Here is an 18,406-nt window from a genome sequence, read left to right as displayed (position 1 = left end):
GTAGGTATCAGTCTTTCCAACCCTTTTGCAAGGGTTGAGCTCCCCCTAGGATCCAAGGTCCTGTCCATTTGCTGGATCAGAAAGAAGGTCTTGTTTCAGTGCACATAGAATCATAGAATATTAGGGTTGGAAGGGACCTCAGAAGGTCATCTAGTCCAACCCCCTGCTCAAAGCAGGGCCAATCCCCAACTAAATCATCCCAGCCAGGGCTTTGTCAAGCCTGACCTTAAAAACCTCTAAGGAAGAAGATTCCACCACCTCCCTAGGTAACCCATTCCAGTGCTTCACCACCATCCTAGTGAAAAAGTTTTTCCTAATATCCAACCTAAACCTCCCCCACTGCAACTTGAGACCATTACTCCTTGTTCTGTCATCTGGTACCACTGAGAACAGTCTAGATTCATCCTCTTTGGAACCCCCTTTCAGGTAGTTGAAAGCAGCTATCAAATCCCCCCTCATTCTTCTCTTCTGCAGACTAAATAATCCCAGTTCCCTCAGCCTCTCCTCATAAGTCATGTGCTCCAGCCCCCTAATCATTTGTTGCTGTCCGCTGTAGTCTTTCCATGTACCCTTTGTGTCCCAAAAGCCCTTTCTGTGTGTGTGTCTCTGAAAATCTAGTTTGAACCAGTGTATGTAAGCTTCCTTTCCCATACGGAGGAGTGCCTCTCTGGAGGGGTTTACAGCCTGAGTGATTCACTTTAATCACTCCCCCCCCATGCACACACACGCTGGTTTTGGTTCCTGGAGGCGTTGTGGTAGCCCTCGCCACTGGCGTTGCATACAATCCCTGGCCCACAGTCATCCATAAACTTAAAACAGGATGGTCACCAAAGATATTGCAGGGGATTGCAATTATCAGTCACAATAAGGATTTTTCTTTTCCCCGTTTTATAGTTTAGAATTGGTTTTGGGTAGGCATAAGAGCAAGGTGACCACCCATCCCTTATTTTAAGGGATGGTCCTTGACCACTTTAAACATTAAATTGAAGTTTATGATGATTGCATTGTATACTTGAAGCAGTACAAATGTACACTTGAGAGAAAAATACATGCTATGCTAAGAGAAATGGTGTTTCCCTAAAATGTTCCTCAAAATAAAGCATTGTCCCTTAGTTTTCATGATTTCCCCCCCTTATTTCCATCCAACAAAGGTGTTAGTTTCAACTCTGTTGCTCCTCCCCACCCACCTTTGACTGGAATCTGACATGAATCTGACCGGAACACAAAGAAGGTGCTGAGAATGAGCAAAGTAAGCACACAAAAGACAAAAAAGAAGTATTTGCATATCTCTGTGTTCTAGTAATCTTTGGGGTTACTTGTGACATTTGTTGGTGCAAAATGTTCAGATGGAAATATGATTTGACTTATTTTTCTTTCAAGCGGATGGTGTCCCGTTACATTCTATCGTGAAAGTTTTCAACATATTTACTCTGCGATCTCTAGGGGTGATTTTAAAAAAAGTTCACTTATTTTTGAGTCAGGTAATGGTGGCAAAAATACTTTTTTTTTCTTTTCATTTTTTTAAATTAAGATTATTTTTATTTTATTTTTTGTACATGGACCACTCAACAATGGCTGAAATTTAGAAGCTGGAACTTTCCAGGTGCCTCGTACTTACTGAAGGCTAGTGTGCAAACCAATCTGTGCGTGAAAAATTAATTGATAAATGAAAGCAATGTAGTAATAAGTGTTTGTAAAATAAATTTTACATATGCACAATGGTGCAGTTAATGTATCAGTGATAAGGATGACTATGTATTTACGCACACACCAGATAATGGACTAGTCCTGTTGTCCTTCCTCAGTCAACTCTCCTATTGACTCCAGTAGCTTCAGTCCAGCATTTTCATAACCATTTCAGAAATCCTGGGAGAGGAAAAAAATAAACATGAAGTTTCCATTCTTAGATTCTCCCACAGAAGTCCCCCTAGAGACACTTAAACTTGATGAAAGAATCATAACACTGAAGAGAGAATGATGACCATACTCTAAGGACTTGTCTACACTACCGCACGGGGTTGATCTAAGATACGCAACTTCAGCTATGTGAATAGCATAGCTGAAGTTGATGTACTTAGATCTACTTACCGCGGTGTTTTTACTGCAGTAAGTCGACAGCTGATGCTCTTCTGTCGACTCCACTTGCGCTCCTCGTTCTGGTGGAGTACCGGAGTGGACTGAAGAGTGCTCAGCGGTCGATTTATCGCGTCTATACTAGACGTGATAAATCGACCCCCGCTGGATCGATCACTGCCCGCCGATCCGGTGGGTAGTGTAGACAAGCCCTTACTTAAGCTAGAGAACTAATTCAAGCAACTATCCTTCTTAAATTACATGAAACTTCCCAAATAGAGTACAAAGTGACAAACTGTTTATGAGAGAGCTGAACAGATCCTAGAGTCTACTATTGGCCAGGCTCCAGTATAAGGAATCTGATAAACAATCTGCCTTGCATGTAATGAGATCTTTCTGATACCCACATTAAGTAACATTAGCACTGCAAGAGTCACTATAGTTAAGAAGGTGAGTGACTGAACATTTCTAAAATACACCATTATCTTCCTGAATTTATAACTCTGTAACAGGGATCGGCAACCTTTGGCATTCGGCCCGTTGGGGAAATCTGCTGGCGGGCCAGGATAATTTGTTTACCTGCAGCATCCGCAGGTTCAGCTGATCGCAGCTCCCACTGGCTGCGGTTCGCCATTCCAGGCCAATGGGGTCTACGGAAAGCGGCTGCCAGCACATTCCTCGGCCCATGCCGCTTCCCGCAGCCCCCGTTGGCCTAGAACGGGGACTGATTCTCCTGTTTTTCACATTGTCTCTCCATTTTCATTTGTGTAAAGCGGATGTAAAAGAGAATGGCAGTTTCACACCTCTGCTACATTCATTTTGCACAGATGTTGAGTGATGACCCCCGTGTCCAGATTCTCTGCCTTAGACCTTGTGCTGTCACTTACATCAGTGCGAAGTGGGTGTGAAATGCTGCCATTCTGAATTAGTAGCATTTTGCTCCCCCTTTGCTCAGGTGTAAATGGCAACACAATGTGCCATTCATTGACACACCTTCCTTTTTCACAATGGGTGAAAACACATTAACATAGCCTCACAATTCAGAATTGAGAGTCTATGTCTACACTTCCGCTTTTGTTGGTATAATTTATGTTGCTCAGGGGTGTGAAATAAACCCCCCGAGTGACATAAATTACACTGACAGAAGCACCAGTGTGAACAGTGCTATGTTGGCAGGAGATGCTCTGCTGTCCGACATGGCTGTCGCCGCTCATTGGGGCATTGGAACAATTTGTATGGTGGGGGGTGCTGAGAACCACATTCTAAACCCCATATATGATGGAATCCCCTTCAAGTCAGGGGGTGCATAAGCACCCCTAGTTCCAGCACTTATGCCACTCGTGGAGGGGTGGTTTAATTGTGTTGACTGGAGAACACGCTCCTATTCCATCAGCATAGAGCAGCTACACGGGAGATCTTACAGCATTGGTACATCTATGCCGCTATAAGCTCTCTGGAGCAGACATGGTCATAGACTGCAACGGCTCAAAAGGTGTAGGGCAAGATAAGATGCACTTTAAGAACTCTCACAGTTGTTGGGGACATTTCCACTGTACCCATGAAACTCATTTATTAAAAAAACAAATTATTCAAGAGAAACCTCTTTGTAAAATGTGGTGTTTTGTGTGTGTGAACATATGTGCTTGTTTTAGGTGGGAGAGGGGTTGGATAGTCCAGTATGGGCGATTAACTCTTTAATTTCCCCCCCTTACATTGTCTGGGGCCGTCTTTTGATTAGTGTATGTACAGTGCCTGACTCAGGCCTCTAAGGATCTGATGACATTGCATCTGGGAACAAGCCTCCCAGTCTGGGTCCAAAGACTGGTGCTAGCAGGGCTTGTCCTAGTGCTCTAAAAATAGATGTGTAGGCATTGCAGCACAGGCTGGAGCTGAGGCTCTGAAGCCTGGGAGCGAGAGGTAGGCCTGAGAGCTTGAATCACAGCATCTACCCAGCTACCCCTCTATCCCGATATAACACGAATTCGGATATAATGCGGTAAAGCAGCGCTCCGGGGGAGCAGGGCTGCGCGCTCCGGTGGATCAAAGCAAGTTGGATATAACGCGGTTTCACCTATAATGCGGCACAATTTTTTGGCTCCCGAGGACTGCATTATATCGGGGTAGAAGTGTATTTGTAGAGCACTAGCATGAGTCCCACTACCATGAGTCTGTGGCCCCGGGCTAGAAGGCTCACTAGCTCTGCTCCAGCTAGCATGCTAAAAGCAGCAGTGTGACTGTTGCTGCATGGGATGTGGCTCAGACTAGCCACCTGAGTCCAAGCCCACCCGACCCCATGGGTCTGGGCTTGGACAGCTAGCCCAAGCCACCACCTGTGTTAAAATGTGCACACAGCTATTTTTAGCGTGCTAGCTTGAGCAGAGCGAATGTGAGTCTGTCTGCCCTCGTTGGGAGCATGCTGCCAGCTGCAGTGTAGATATACCTTTAGGGCTCATCTATATAAACTGTTAGTGCATGGCATGCTCGTGTGCCAAAGATTTACACTCCTACTTGCCGTGCACTAACTCTTCATCTAGACAAGCCCTACTGATACCACAATACACAATTAATTCTGTGACAGACATTCCTTATTATTTGTATGTGGGGATATAGAGAGAGCCAAATGCTTCTCTTCCCCAATCCCAATAAGGAATAACCTGAGGAGATAGGAAGTAGAGTGTTGTGGCCAGAGGAAAGGGCCTGGCTTTCAAACCACTTGGGGATTTCTGATGCTGAGGGCATCCATAAGGACAACTGGCTTCTATGCTGTGTTTTTGTCCCCAAACCCTAAGCAGTAGGGTTTCTATGTGAGCCATACTTTCACTTGCTCTTCCACCACATGGGGAGTAAATTCCACGGTACAGAGCTGCCAGCAGTTCTCATCCGGGCAGGATCATTCCAGGTTTTCCAAATGAGTAACAGGTAATTGACAAGTTGACATGGCATTATGTCACTTACAGACCCTGCTGGAGTGTGAACCTTCCAGACCATGCTGAGGGAGGGGTTAGGTGAAATGCTTTTGCATTAATCTGTATGCTACAGTGTGTGGTTCTGTGAATATTTTTTTATATTGTTTACTGGCAAAATCAACATGATATAGGTTTAGGGGGTAAGGAAAGTCACTTACCTGCCCCCAATGTATGCTGGCCACCACTGGTTCTGTAGCTGCTGTGAAATAACCAGCATATTATGTTCTGAAATGTCACATCAGAGTTGGGTTTGGAAATCTCAGAAGGATGATCCTAAAAACAAAAGAGGAGAGTGATAATGTACTCATTGCCCCTCTCAGCCCACGTGTTGAGGGCATTCAGCACATATTGCCAAGGGCAAATTAATTATTACAATACTCTTTGCCAATCACCTTCAATTAACTTATACTCCTGCTAATTTTCAACAGCAGGCCGCAACATACTGTAGGTCGTACGTAAACATGCTGTATTTCTTTAAAATTGCCTTGCAACTGAATGGAGAAATTCTTTTAAATAAGAGCAGTTAGAATGCAGAGTGTCTTTCCCACAATATTAATATGAGACCTAAACTATGTAGTATTTTCCCTTTAAAAGCAGTAGTATTTCAGAACTGAAAGACCTTAAAGCCTTCTTTTTAATCTATTCTTACACAAATGTCTGCAGTTTTCAATGTATTTCTTGATATGTTTGTGTAAACAAAGGCACATTTACTAGAGGTTTGTTAGGATTTAATTTTTTTAAACTACCATTTTCCCCATTTTGCCTCCTTTCTGGCTGCAGCTACTTTACTCCATGGCATTCGTGCCATGAACAAAGGACAATAAAAGGTACTTCAGGAGACATGTAGGAAAACAAACCTACAATATTTAACCAGCCCCAAATGGAAAAATTAATCACGGTGGACAACTGCAAATGGGAACCCAAATGCCTATTCCTGGGGGCAAAGGAGGAATGAATACACTTCAACTGTGCAGAATTCTGTATGCACGCATGTGTACTTCTGTAGCTCTCTTACAGAAACACAGAAGAGAAATCCCTGTATTTTCTTTTAAAGAAAATGCAAAAATACTTGCCTTCACATGCAGCTTCCAGTGAGTTCAATGGAAGTTATGCATAGACATCTGAGGGCAGAACTGCAGTCAGTGCCATTGATAGGATTTTAAAGATATAGGCACAGTATTTTGGAAGACAACAGGCCTTTCTTGAAAATAAAAATCAGTGAATGGCAAAGTGCAATGAATTTATATTTCCTTACTAGCTTATTCTCTTTCAACCGCAACTTACTTTGTGGTCTGATTCATTGAGAGAGGTTAGTGGCAGACCTGCCCCCAGTGCAGCTACATGATTATTTATTTGTGTTATGATAGTGACTATCAGGCCCAAGTGAGATTGGGCTTCATTGTGCTAGCAAATATATAGTGAAAGATGGCCCCGGCCCCAAAGAACTTACTATCTAAACAGACAGCATGTGGGAGGGGAAACAGAGGCACAGAAAAGATAAATTATTTGCTCATTGTCATACAGCAGGTCAGGGAACAGAGCCCAAAATAGAACCCAGATCTCATGACTCCCATCCCAGTATCTTTATCTAGTGGACCATGCCGACTTGGGAAGATATGAGCTCAGATCTTTGGATTCAGACTCTCAAGTGCCAAAAGCTACACAATAGAACCAAGCAGGCCTTCCTAGTGTGCGGTACATTAGGGACTGGCTATGTTGTGTGAGCCTGCTACTGCAAGATCACATGGTACATGCACAGAGGCTTATGCTGTCGTGATGTGTGAGCAAGCGGGGTTATAACCCAAACACCAGCAGGGAGTATCATTCGAGGAATTTCTTTTAGGTCTTCTTAAAAACAAAGATCTCAACAATTTTTTTAAATGTAACGCTTAGAGACTGTAATCACGTTACCTAACGCAGGACTGTGAGCTGCTGCTGAATGAGGAGGACTGCTGTGGTTGACAGGGTCTCATTATCTGATGAAACCTCTGGAAACTAAGGAAGAAAACCCTGTCTTTTATTACATTTGTGTTAGTGTTGAGGCATCATCCTGCTCTGCCCTCAGTTGTTGGAAACAAGGCACACTCTGTCTGCATTCGTGGGCTGGTATTGCCCTAGAACTAACACAGGTGCACAGTGAGGCCTTGTACAGTTATAGAATAGGCAGGAAACGGAATAGAATTGCTTCAACAATGGGCTTTTTCAAGCAGGATACTGGAGAAACCACGTTAATAGGGTGAAAGTTATCCCTCTAAGTACAAATCCAGAGTATCCTGAACTCCTTCTATCCCCATTTTGTGGGGAGCCGCCTTTCATGCCATCCTTCTCAGCTCTGCATGGCAGCTGCTGTCCTTCCCAGACCTCTTTGTGTGAAGGCTTTAGACCACAGGATTCAAGTGTTGTAGTTGCTGATACCGTGGCCCCTGTCCAGACTTGCCCCATGCATAGATCTGTGATTCTGCTTACAATTAACTTCCCTTATGCGGAAACATTACCATAAAGTGGGGAATCTACTGCATTTAAAAACACAACCCACCCCCTCTTTACTCACATTATTTTAGAATTCTGTGCCTTGGAATATTTAGGGGTACATGCTTCTCTGGGCACATGGTCAAAAGCTGCTTTAGGACGAAGTTGACTTCTAAAGTGGTGGGGAAGGGCTGCAGACTAAACAAAGCATTTTATCAACAAGAATGGGATCTCTATTCAGATCTCGAAAGAGATGTGATCTAAGCCCTTGAATGGGAGCCAAGAATCCTGAATTCCTACCTCAGCTGACAATGTCTGTTTCCTCTGTCCTCTTTGGCCAGCCAGTTCCCCATGTGTAAAATGTGGCTGATAACCTGACTCTGCAGTTTTGGGAGAATTAATTTATGTTTGTAAAGTGCTTTGAAGATGAAAAATCCTAACTGTGATAATTCCACTGAAGGGAAGAATTTGAGGAAAAGAAAAGCAGGGAAACTCTGAAACCAAGCCACACAAATCAGGTTCTTCAATTTGTGAAATTGCATAGGCTCAGAAGATCAAGCCCCAAACATTCTTGTATCCCAATGTAGAGCTGTTTTGGGAAGAGAGAGAGCAAAATGGGAATAAGGGTGCTTCATTTGTTTGAGAACACAGAATGTTAGTTTTCATGTGATTAAAAACACAGTAGTCTAATGTTAAGGTCAGTCACATACTTTATGTGTATTCTTTATGATGTGGTGCTGAAAATGAATAATGGAATGTTTTATATTAAATTAAAATTTGATTGTAGAGAGCAGGTTCTGCTGGCTGCACATTGTTTCAAACATCTTTGCTATTGAGGTGTTTTAATGTCTTCAGAGAAGCAGATCCCTTTATTTTCTCTGAGATCTGTCTTTTTTTTATAAGCCTTTCCTTCTGATTTTACACTGCTTTTAATGCCAGTTTTAATGTTTAAAGGAGCAACTTAGATAGAGTAAATTATGAATAATAACATTCAATGTTCTGTGAAGATGGTTATGTAATAGCAATAATTGCATCAACTCATCCAATGCGCTTTCCTCCAGTGCCATGTACAGCAGATTAATAGCCCATGAATTCATTTGCAGCTCGTTGTGTTTCAGAAAGTATTTCAGGAGGCAATTAATAAACTGCTAAAGAAAATAGCAAAAATGATTTTTTATCTATTATGTTAACTTTCCAGCTGAACTGTTTACTGGCACCTTTTGTTGTGTGACCTAAGGAAATTCTCTTCTAATTTCTGACTCAATCACACCGTGACTCTTGAATCGTGCTCAAGTCAAGGCAATTTGATTGTTAGTCTGATCATTATTTTCTTAAATTTTGAGAGAAAAAATAAATTGTGCTCTAAGCTTCTGCGACTTCATTCATTGCTTTTTAAGTATTACATAAATATTTGTAACTTTAAACCATCATGTGATCATGTTGCAATATTTAAAGAGAGAAAATATAGTTGTGTATGAACTAGGAATTGAAGGCCCAATACCACATGGCACAATTCCCGTGTTTCTTTTTGTCAGCTGCCAGGCTGAGCTTTTTGTAGTCGTTACCCCTATGATGTCTGCTTAAGTCCGCGGTAGAAAGTGGGTCAGGGGAAGGGTGAGGAGGTGTTACTGGAGCAATAAAAATCAGTGGTTTGCATCACAGCACCAATGGGAAAAGAAAAAAGTGAGGGAAATCTTCTAATGCTGCTGAGCAAAACACAGGGAAAGTCAAGTTCTTACTGTTTCACTGGGACAAGAAGGAATGATAGAGACTGTAAAAATTGAGAACAGAGCTAGGGTTCAGAACCCAGGGGGAAATGAGAGAACAGTGAGATTTCTGTAATGCAGGCCAGACCTCAGGAGCAAAGCCCCAAGGGAAAGCATAGTACATGCTGGAATGCATGCCAGTCTGGTTCTAGAACTACCTTTTCTTTCTCTTCTCCTTTAACACTGAGTTTCCTTTAATTTTCTGTTTCAATTTTTCCAGTCTCTATCATTTCTTGTCAAAGTGAAACAGTAAGAACCATTTATTTTAAAATACAAGGGGAAATGCTAGGCCTTGGCTCCCTCTCTTTTAATAATAACAATATTTTTAAAAACAGTTTGCCTCCTCTGAGCTCTTGCTTTTTTTGAGAACTGGGTAAGCATAAGGGAAACATTTCTGATAGACTCACATAAAGATGATTACAGGTCCTCACCTGGAAGTTACACTAAAGCATAGCTACTATGGTGATCCTTTCAGTGCTCTCTGCTTCAGTCTCTGCATTGTCACAGAGACCAAACTTATTTGATCTTGTACATGTGTCTGCAGCATTCATTTGCATCCATAAATCCTAGTCCTTGCCAACAATAAATGTGAACCTTTCTCATATTTTGTTTAATAAGATTTTTTATTAAATTTGTGGCACGGAGAATGATCACATAGAATTGTAACTTCTTCACTCTGCAGTATCCAGTTTACATCTGAAGTACCCACTGGTCTTTGAGGAGGGAGGGCAGAGGATGTGGTGTTTGGATGTTTTGTATTATAAAGACTGCCTTTGGCCTTTGTACAGGGTTTCCTGTTGTACAGGGTAAATTGCATTGAATAACACTGAGTTCCTGTAAAAATTATGCTCTTTTTCTGCAGTATAGGTGACATTTTAATAGACACTTTGCACTTTCAAAAAGCCTTCTATCTAATTATCTCAAAGTGCTTTGCAAACATTAATGAATTAAGCTGTAATATGCTCCTGTGAGGTATTACTGTTCCTGTTTTTGCAGAAGGGAAAATTAAGGTGCAGAAAGGGGAGTTACTTATCCAAGGTGACGCAGCAAGTGTTTGGCAGAGTGAAGAATAGAGCTGAATTTGCTGAACTCCAAAGACCATCCTTTCTTAAGGGAATTACGTTTGATCAGAGCACATACATAGGTTTTTTCCCCCTACACTTAATAACGTTATTCTAACCATACTTTTTCCTTTCACTACACTTTTTAACCATTTCTTTTAAAATCAGTAATTTGTGGTACTAAATGGACATTTTTTAGCTGCATGCAACGCTTGTGGGGTTTTTTGGTTTGTTTGTTGTAGGGTTGTTGTTTTTTTACTTTGGAGACAAAGCTCATGCCCTCCTTGAGGTCTGCTATGTAAAAATGAAGTTGCATTTCAAGTTTGAACCTCCATAAATCCATCACAAAAATTGACACAATTGGAAGTCTCTCCAGGTGAATCCCATGCCTGAGTCAGTAGAGGCTGAGCTAACTCCAGCCCTTGGATAGACTCAATCAATGTTGCCTCAGGGTCAGGGTCATTAGTGGCTAGCAACAAAGGAAAGCCACCTAGGTATACATCATCTCTGAGTAAGACAGGTTCCACGTGAGACAGGGCAGAACTCCAAGTTTCTTGATCTTCTGAGTGGTGACCAGTATGCAAGATTTCTCCTACTGTCCAGCTGCATTCCTTAGTGGAAGATTCTGGAGGTTCAGGTATTTTCAGTGAAGGAATTCTCAACAGGAAGTGACTTGGATTTCTTTGGCTGTCCATCCACTTTTATGTCAACCCACAATTTTGTGCTCTCAGTATCCTTGTGGTTGATCTACCTTATCAGTCAGTTCCCTACTAAAATGTATTAAATTAGTTCAATCTGTGATATCTCTTTCAGTGCTTCTTCAACATGGCCCTGAAATGCTAGCCTAGTTTCCTCTGGCTTCCCTGTTGCTCCTTTAGGACCTGGCCCTTTTTGCTCTGACTTGTGTGAATTTGTTTTGTTTTAAGCATTGCATCAAACCTTGCTCCCTCAGGTCTGTTAGCATCCAATCCCATTACTTTCTCAGCCGTCTTTCAGTGCTCACATGCTTCCTTTTTATGCTTAGCTCAGTGCTTTGGCACTCTCTCAAGCCTTTGATGTTTGCTCAGGTGCTTGGGGTAACTTTGATTAATTGACACAGCTCTTCTTTCTTGGCCCCACAGTGTCATGTAATGGTGTTTTCCCATACCGATTCACTGGATTTTCCTGCCAATTTTCTGCATCTGCATTCTTTGTGCTCCTGTGTATTTTTTTTTTCTTTGAACGCATTTATTTCAGGATGTGGTCCTCTCAGAACCTGGAGGAGGAAGAAAAGTAGATGTTGCAGAAATATGTCAATTTGGGATTAATGGCTGGCTGCATCCTCTGCCTTGGAGCTGATTGCGCGGTTGTCAGGTCGGCCTAAAAAGCATTACCTAGAGCTGCCAGTTTCATGGGAATGCATAAGTTGTTCCTGGAGCCATTCCCAAAAGTCTCCTGAAAATCTGGCTTGCAGCTATCCCACATTGCTTTAAGGACTTGTTCTCAGAGGATAAGCCCCTCTGTTTTGAGGAAGCCTATGTCAACACACACCCAACTTCCCACTGGTGTGCTTGGATGTACTTAATCATTCCTTGGCTGTCTCAACAATCTTTATTGTTCATTCCCCAAGGCTGAGTTCTCCTAACTGCGTTGATATTTTGCTCTTTGATGAAGTCCCCTGAGAGAAGTGATAGAAGATGTGTGCTATTTGGATAATGGTGATATTTGGAAGATGCAAAATGTGATTGGCTAAATATCACTCTACAGCAGAACAGCTCTGCTCTAAGGATCTGTTTTTTCTCTGTTTTTAAAGAATCTGGCTAGGTCATTTGGATTTGACTTCACTCCTGTTCAGGAATCCTCAAAGGCCAAGACAAACAGCTCCCTAAATCAGAACACCTTTCAAATAGCATTGCTGTGTCCTCGTGTAACCCACACACCTTCTGGGTGTGGTGTTCTGTCCCAACTAGTGACACAGAGACCACTTAAAGAGAGAGATAAAATGAGTCTGCTCTACAGCCTTAGTTAACAGCCAGTTGGCTTTTAGCTCATGTGGTAGAGGCTCATCACTAAGCTCCAGAGATCCCAGGTTTGATCCTGCCCACCAATGACCGGGATCTGTCGGTGATCCCCACCCTGTTGTTGTGAGGAATCACCCTCACCTTCAACACTTTCTCCTTTTTCCTAGGGTTGTCAAGACAATGTATATCTTACATGAAGATTCCACTGGCTGTGCATTCCAATGTAGAGATTTAGGCAATTATGGTTAGTAGGAAGACGAACCAAATCTTAGTACTGAACCCCTGAACTTTGTCACTGGATTCACTTGGTAAGTCAGTTCACCGCTCCATAGCTCTTGCCTTAGAGGGTGAAGACCGGAAGGCAGGCTACATTATAGAAGAAGGCTCAATGCCTGGCTAAATCTCTTTCCAGAAATGCACAAGCTTGTGTGGATGTAGACATGAGAGCATAGAACTGGCCCTGCCTCAGGCACAGGTGATCTTTGATATGTGTGATTCACTGGTAAGGGGGATGGCCTCAGTACTATGTGTGTCTACAAGTTCACTTGGCTGCAGGCATTCAGATTCTGTACAGAGGTCCATATACAATATAAAAACACCTTGAGGTCCTTTTGATGACTGGAGAGAACCTTTTGAGTGAATTAGGGGGAGACCTCTGCAGAAGGCGAAGAGACAGGGTGGCCTTCGTCTCATCTGCTGAGCCCAGTGCTTCATACACTAATTTTCTAGAGGCAGGAAGTGGAAAGGCAGCTGCTGGGAAGTCAGCATCCTCTTCAGAGACTGTGTATTGAAAGGTTCCAACATATATGTGGAAAAGACCACAGAATGTCCCATAGGTGCTGGGACTGAGGGTGCTGCAGCACCCTCTGGCTTCAAGTGGATTCCATTATTTACAAGGTTTACAGTTTGGTTCAAAGGCCTCAGCACCCGCACTATACAAATTGTTCTAGCACCCTCTCTCTGTTAAACCCACATGATTTTTATCCAATGAATTGTTGTATAGGGAGTTTCCCAAAGCCTTGGCCATAAAGAACTGTGGCCACTCACTGCATTACAGCTCCTTCTGACAGGCTGCCAGTCTTATGGTTGTGCTACAAAACTAACCTCAAGTTGGGTGTATTTCGACTCGATGTATTACATGCCTGACTTAAAGCCCATTGGAACAAATCACCTTCATTTCTTCAGCTTTCCTGAGGAAAATTTGAGGGATAATTTAAATTTTTTAACCTTAATAGCCACATAGGGAGTAGAAATAATTTAATGCATTTATGATAGAAATGTAGGTAGCATTTTGCTGCTAACACAACATGAGTGATAAGATCACAAGACAATGGATTCTTTTTCACCCTGTTAAAACCTAAAATTAACTGAAGCAATTTTGCCCCTCCTTTTTTTCCAGAATACTTGTTGTCATGTTTGCATATTTATGAAAACTATCAATTTTTCGCTCAAGATGTAATGAAAAGTCTATTGCTCTCATACAAAGAAGATTCTGAAACTGACTTTAAAAAGCTGTAGCTTAAAGTCCTACAGGCAGTGCCTAAGGCTGATAAGTATTTCATTATCTGTGGGATTCCGTCTGTGTCCTGAATACATAACATGTTGTTTATTGCAGATATAAATGGTTTTGTTTAAATAAGTATGAGGAAATTCTTTCTTTCAGTTTTCAAGGTGCATACCTAAATTTCAGAGTTAAAGCTAAATGGAATTCTGCCTTTCCCCTGGCAAAAAGTGCAACTGAATGCAAACATGCTTTTACTGTGGATTACAGGGTTGGTTAATCATCTGACAGACACTTTTAATGGAGTCAGAAAGACATGCAAAGGGAAACACACTGACCTTTTCTTTCTTTCTTTCTTTCTTTCTTTCTTTCTTTCTTTCTTTCTTTCTTTCTTTCTTTTCACCACTGCAAGCAAATGAAATGTTAATTTAAAACTTCTCAGAAAATTAGGTTTCAGAGTAGCGGCCGTGTTAGTCTGTATCCGCAAAAAGAAAAGGAGTACTTGTGGCACCTTAGAGACTAACCAATTTATTTGAGCATAAGCTTTCGTGAGCTACAGTTCACTTCATCAAATGTATGTAGTGGAAAATACAGTATCTGATGCATCTGATGACGCTCACGAAAGCTTATGCTCAAATAAATTGGTTAGTCTCTAAGGTGCCACAAGTACTCCTTTTCTTTTTTCAGAAAATTAGCTTTCATTTAAAGGAGCTTTTTATTTTACACTTCTTTGGGAGAGTTGAAGGTTGCTGGGAAAGCATTTCCAGTCTAAACTTCATTGGGATATTCTGTTTTCCATAGGAAATTGGGTTGTTTGAGAATCTCATCCAATCCTCTGTTTCAACACTTTCTTCTATGTCCCCTTCCCTGGTAGAAGACGATCAGCTTTAAGATTAGTGAATGATTTAGTGTAAATCCTCTAAGGCAAAGCTTTAGGAATCATTTAAAATGATAGACTAACGAATTCTGTTATACTTGCATCATTTTTATCCCATTGTGTCTTTGTTTTTGTTTTTTGGCCTTTAAACTCTTTTAAAAATTACTAGCACCTACTGAGATGCATTTTTGCACTTGAGATTCTTTTATTAAAATATTACAGATATTTGAGCTTGTACCTTTAAGTATTTTGTTGAAATCAGAATTTAAAACTGGGAAAAGCTCACCAGAAAAGCTTGCTCATCTTGAGGGCCTGGGATAGGGGGAAGATACCTAAAATAAATGGGGAAATTTAGAACTGGGGAGTAAACAATTAGGACATAAAAGTAGAAACTAGAAATGAGATGGAATAAGCAGAGGGCAGTGAAAAGACAAAGCATGATAAGGGGGTTGTGTTCTTGCACTAGCAGCAATTCCCAAGGTACCATCCTACACCTAGCAAAGCAGCTAGCACATGGTGTATTCTACACATGGATCAGATATGCCATATACTGTTGTATTTCTTGCAGATAGATGTACTTTTATTTGCTAGCCAGCAGCAGACAGATTGGAGAGCAGATCAGAGCTGCAGTTCAGAGAGAGAAAGATCATAGACCTTTGGTTCGTTGCTAGATCCAGATATACTTTTCTCAGAATCTGAGTCACTAGTGTATTCTCCACTGTCCTCCACAGCTTAGTTTGATTTGAGGCACAGGAGGTGAGTAAGCCTTTAGACCTTGAACCAATAAACCCTGCTACAAATTCTTCAGTTATCATCTGTCATGTGCAAAAGCTTTTGTTTTAAAACCAGTTTACTCATTAAAGTTTTTAACCACACTTTGAATATGTGTGGGGCAATGTAAATGGTACATTGTTCACTAGGGGGGCCAGTAGGGGCAGCAGGTTTGTATACATTTTGGTGATGCCCAGAATGGGTCCAAGTCTGCTCCCCACCCCCACCACACACACACTCCCTGGGAGGAGTTTGGGTGCAGGAGGGTGTGATGGGTATGGGCTCTGGGAGAGAGTTTGAGTGTGGGAGGGGTGTGGGCTCTGGGAGGGAGTTTGGGTGCTGGGTGCGGGCTCTGGACTGGGTCGGGGTTGGGGTCCAGGCGGGGGTGCGGGAGGAGGTTTAGGGGCTGGCTGCAGGATCTGAGCTGGGACAGAGGGTTGGGATGTGGGATGGTGTGCGGGGCATGGGGCTGGGCTGGGGATGAGGAGTTTGGGGTGCAGCAGGCAGGCTGCCCTGAGGCGTGGGGCCAGAGAGGAGGACTCCCCCAAGCCCTCTCCCCACTGGAAGCAGCAAGGTCCAGAGGAGCCCCTTCCCCCCCCCTCCCCAACCTCCCTGGCACGACACTCACCCAAGCCCCCCACCTCACCCCCCACCCCCAGCTGCTGCTCAGGAGGTCCAGCCAGGATAAGCGCCCCCACCCGCTCCCGGAGTCAACTTGGAGTTGCCTGCTGCGGGGGTTGCCATGCGCCTCCTCTCTTCGCAGGTGCAGCGGCCGTCTCACTCTGCTCCCGGCACCACTTCCTTGGTGCCGGCAGCAGCAGGCGAGGGAGTGCAGTGCGGCGCTACAAGGGGCAGCTGCCCAGGGCAGGCAGGGATGCTTGGGAGGTGCGGAGGGCGGCAGGCAGGGCCATGAGATGCTCCGGGGGAGAACATTGGTGAAGCCAGGTCCCCCCGGGCCCTGAATTTGCTGGAGCCCGGGCACCACAGGCCCATATAACTCGCTGCTCCTGGGGGCAGGGACAAATCCTTGGAACATTTCATGGAGCTGGTTGCTTGTCTTTAAAGTTTCTGAAGTTTGCATAGATATTTTTACGGCGCATAGCACTTCTTCTAACCTTGTATATTAGTTGTATAGAAACCTCTCTATGCCTTAGTGTTAGACTGAGCCTAATAGCACATGTGGCCATTTGATGCTAAGCTTGTTCTTCCTGGTTTGTGGTCTCACCAGTGTATAGGGGCTCCATTTCTAGTGTACTTGACTCACTGGAGAATACGTTGTGCAACTAGAGATAGCATGAACTATCACAGTGCTTGTGAAATACCTACACACACTCAAGGTGAATACAGAGTACAAGCAAATGTGAACACAAATAACAAATAAACAATAAAGTCAGCTATATGGGGGAAGGGCAGTATCAAAAGAAAGATGGCTTTGAGCAGCTTGGACCTCTCCAGCTCTTACCTCCACAGACTTAACCTTAGCAAACTACTCTGAGCCAGTGTGTGAGGGCTTTTTTTGTTTGTTTTGTTTTTTAAAAAGCTGTTCTCTGCCCTCTTTTAGAGTTAGCATAGTCCTAGCTGTGGCAGGAGCTTACTCTAAAAATTACTGGTCTTCTGTTTTGGATTTTTCTTCAAATAAACATAGTCGTTGAGGCAGAGCAGCTAGACACAAGTAAGTTTTAAATGGGACTGTTGAGTAATTGCAGTTAACTCACACGATTCACTAAAAAAAATTAATTGTGATTAAAAAAATTAATTGCAGTTAATTGCAGTTTTAATCGCACTGCTAAACAACTGAAATTTATTAAATATTTCTGGATTTGTTTCTATATTTTTAAATATATCGATTTCAATTACAACACAGAATACAAAGTGTACACTGCTCACTTTATATTACTTTTGATTACAAATACTTGCACTGTAAAAATAATAAAAGAAATAGCATTTTTCAATTCAACATATACAAGTACTGTAGTGTGATCTCTTTATCATGAAAGTGCAACTTACAGATGTAGAGTTTTTTGTTACATAACTGCACTCAATAACATAACAATGTAAAATTTTAGAGCCTACAAGTCCACTTAGTCCTACTGCTTGTTCAGAGAAACAAGTTTGTTCACAGTTGCAGGAGATATTGCTGCCTGCCTCTTATTTACAATGTCACCTGAAAATGAGAACAGGCCATTCGCATGGCACTTTTGTAGCAGGCATTACTAGGTGTTTTACATGCCAGATATGCTAAATATTCGTATGCCCCTTCATGCTTTGGCCACCTTTCCAGAGGACATGCTTCCATGCTGATGACACTCATTAAAAATAATGCATTAGTTAAATTTGTGACTGAACTCCTTGGGGGAGAATTGTATGTCTCCAGCTCTGTTTTACCCACATTCTGCCATATATATCATGTCATAGCTGTCTTGGATGATGGCCCAGCACATGTTGTTCATTTTAAGAACACTTTCACTGCAGAGAAGGTACCAATGTGAGCTTTCTAAAGATAGCTACAGCACTCGACCCGAGATTTAAGAATCTGAAGTGCCTTCTAGAATCTGAGGGATGATGTGTTGAGCGTGCTTTCAGAAGTCTTAAAAGAGCAATACTTCAGTGTGAAAACTACAGAACCTGAACCACCCAAAAAGAAAATCAACCTTCTGCTGCTGGCATCTGACTCAAATGATGAAAATGAACATGTGTCAGTCCGCACTGCTTTGTATCGTTATCGAGCAGAACCTGTCATCAGCATGGATGCATGTCCTCTGGAATGGTGGTAGAAGCATGAAGGGATAAATGAATCTTTAGAGCATCTGGCATGTAAATATCTTGTGATGCTGGCTATAACAATGCCATGTGAACACCCGTTCTCACTTTTAGATGATATTGTAAACAAGAAGCTGGCAGCATTATCTCCTGCAAATGTAA

General features: G+C 42.5%; 1 protein-coding gene across 4 annotated transcripts in view; it reads left to right on the top strand.

Annotated features, from left to right (window-relative positions):
* Window positions 1–18,406, top strand: part of RARB (retinoic acid receptor beta) — a 526,846-nt gene that overhangs the window by 445,408 nt on the left and 63,032 nt on the right. The gene's annotated exons all lie outside the window — the stretch shown is intronic.

This window comes from Caretta caretta, chromosome 2 (genome assembly GCF_965140235.1).
Source record: "Caretta caretta isolate rCarCar2 chromosome 2, rCarCar1.hap1, whole genome shotgun sequence".
Taxonomy (NCBI): domain Eukaryota; kingdom Metazoa; phylum Chordata; order Testudines; family Cheloniidae; genus Caretta; species Caretta caretta.
The sequence above is the reverse complement of the archived record's forward strand: the minus strand, read 5'-3'. Positions and strand labels throughout refer to the sequence as shown.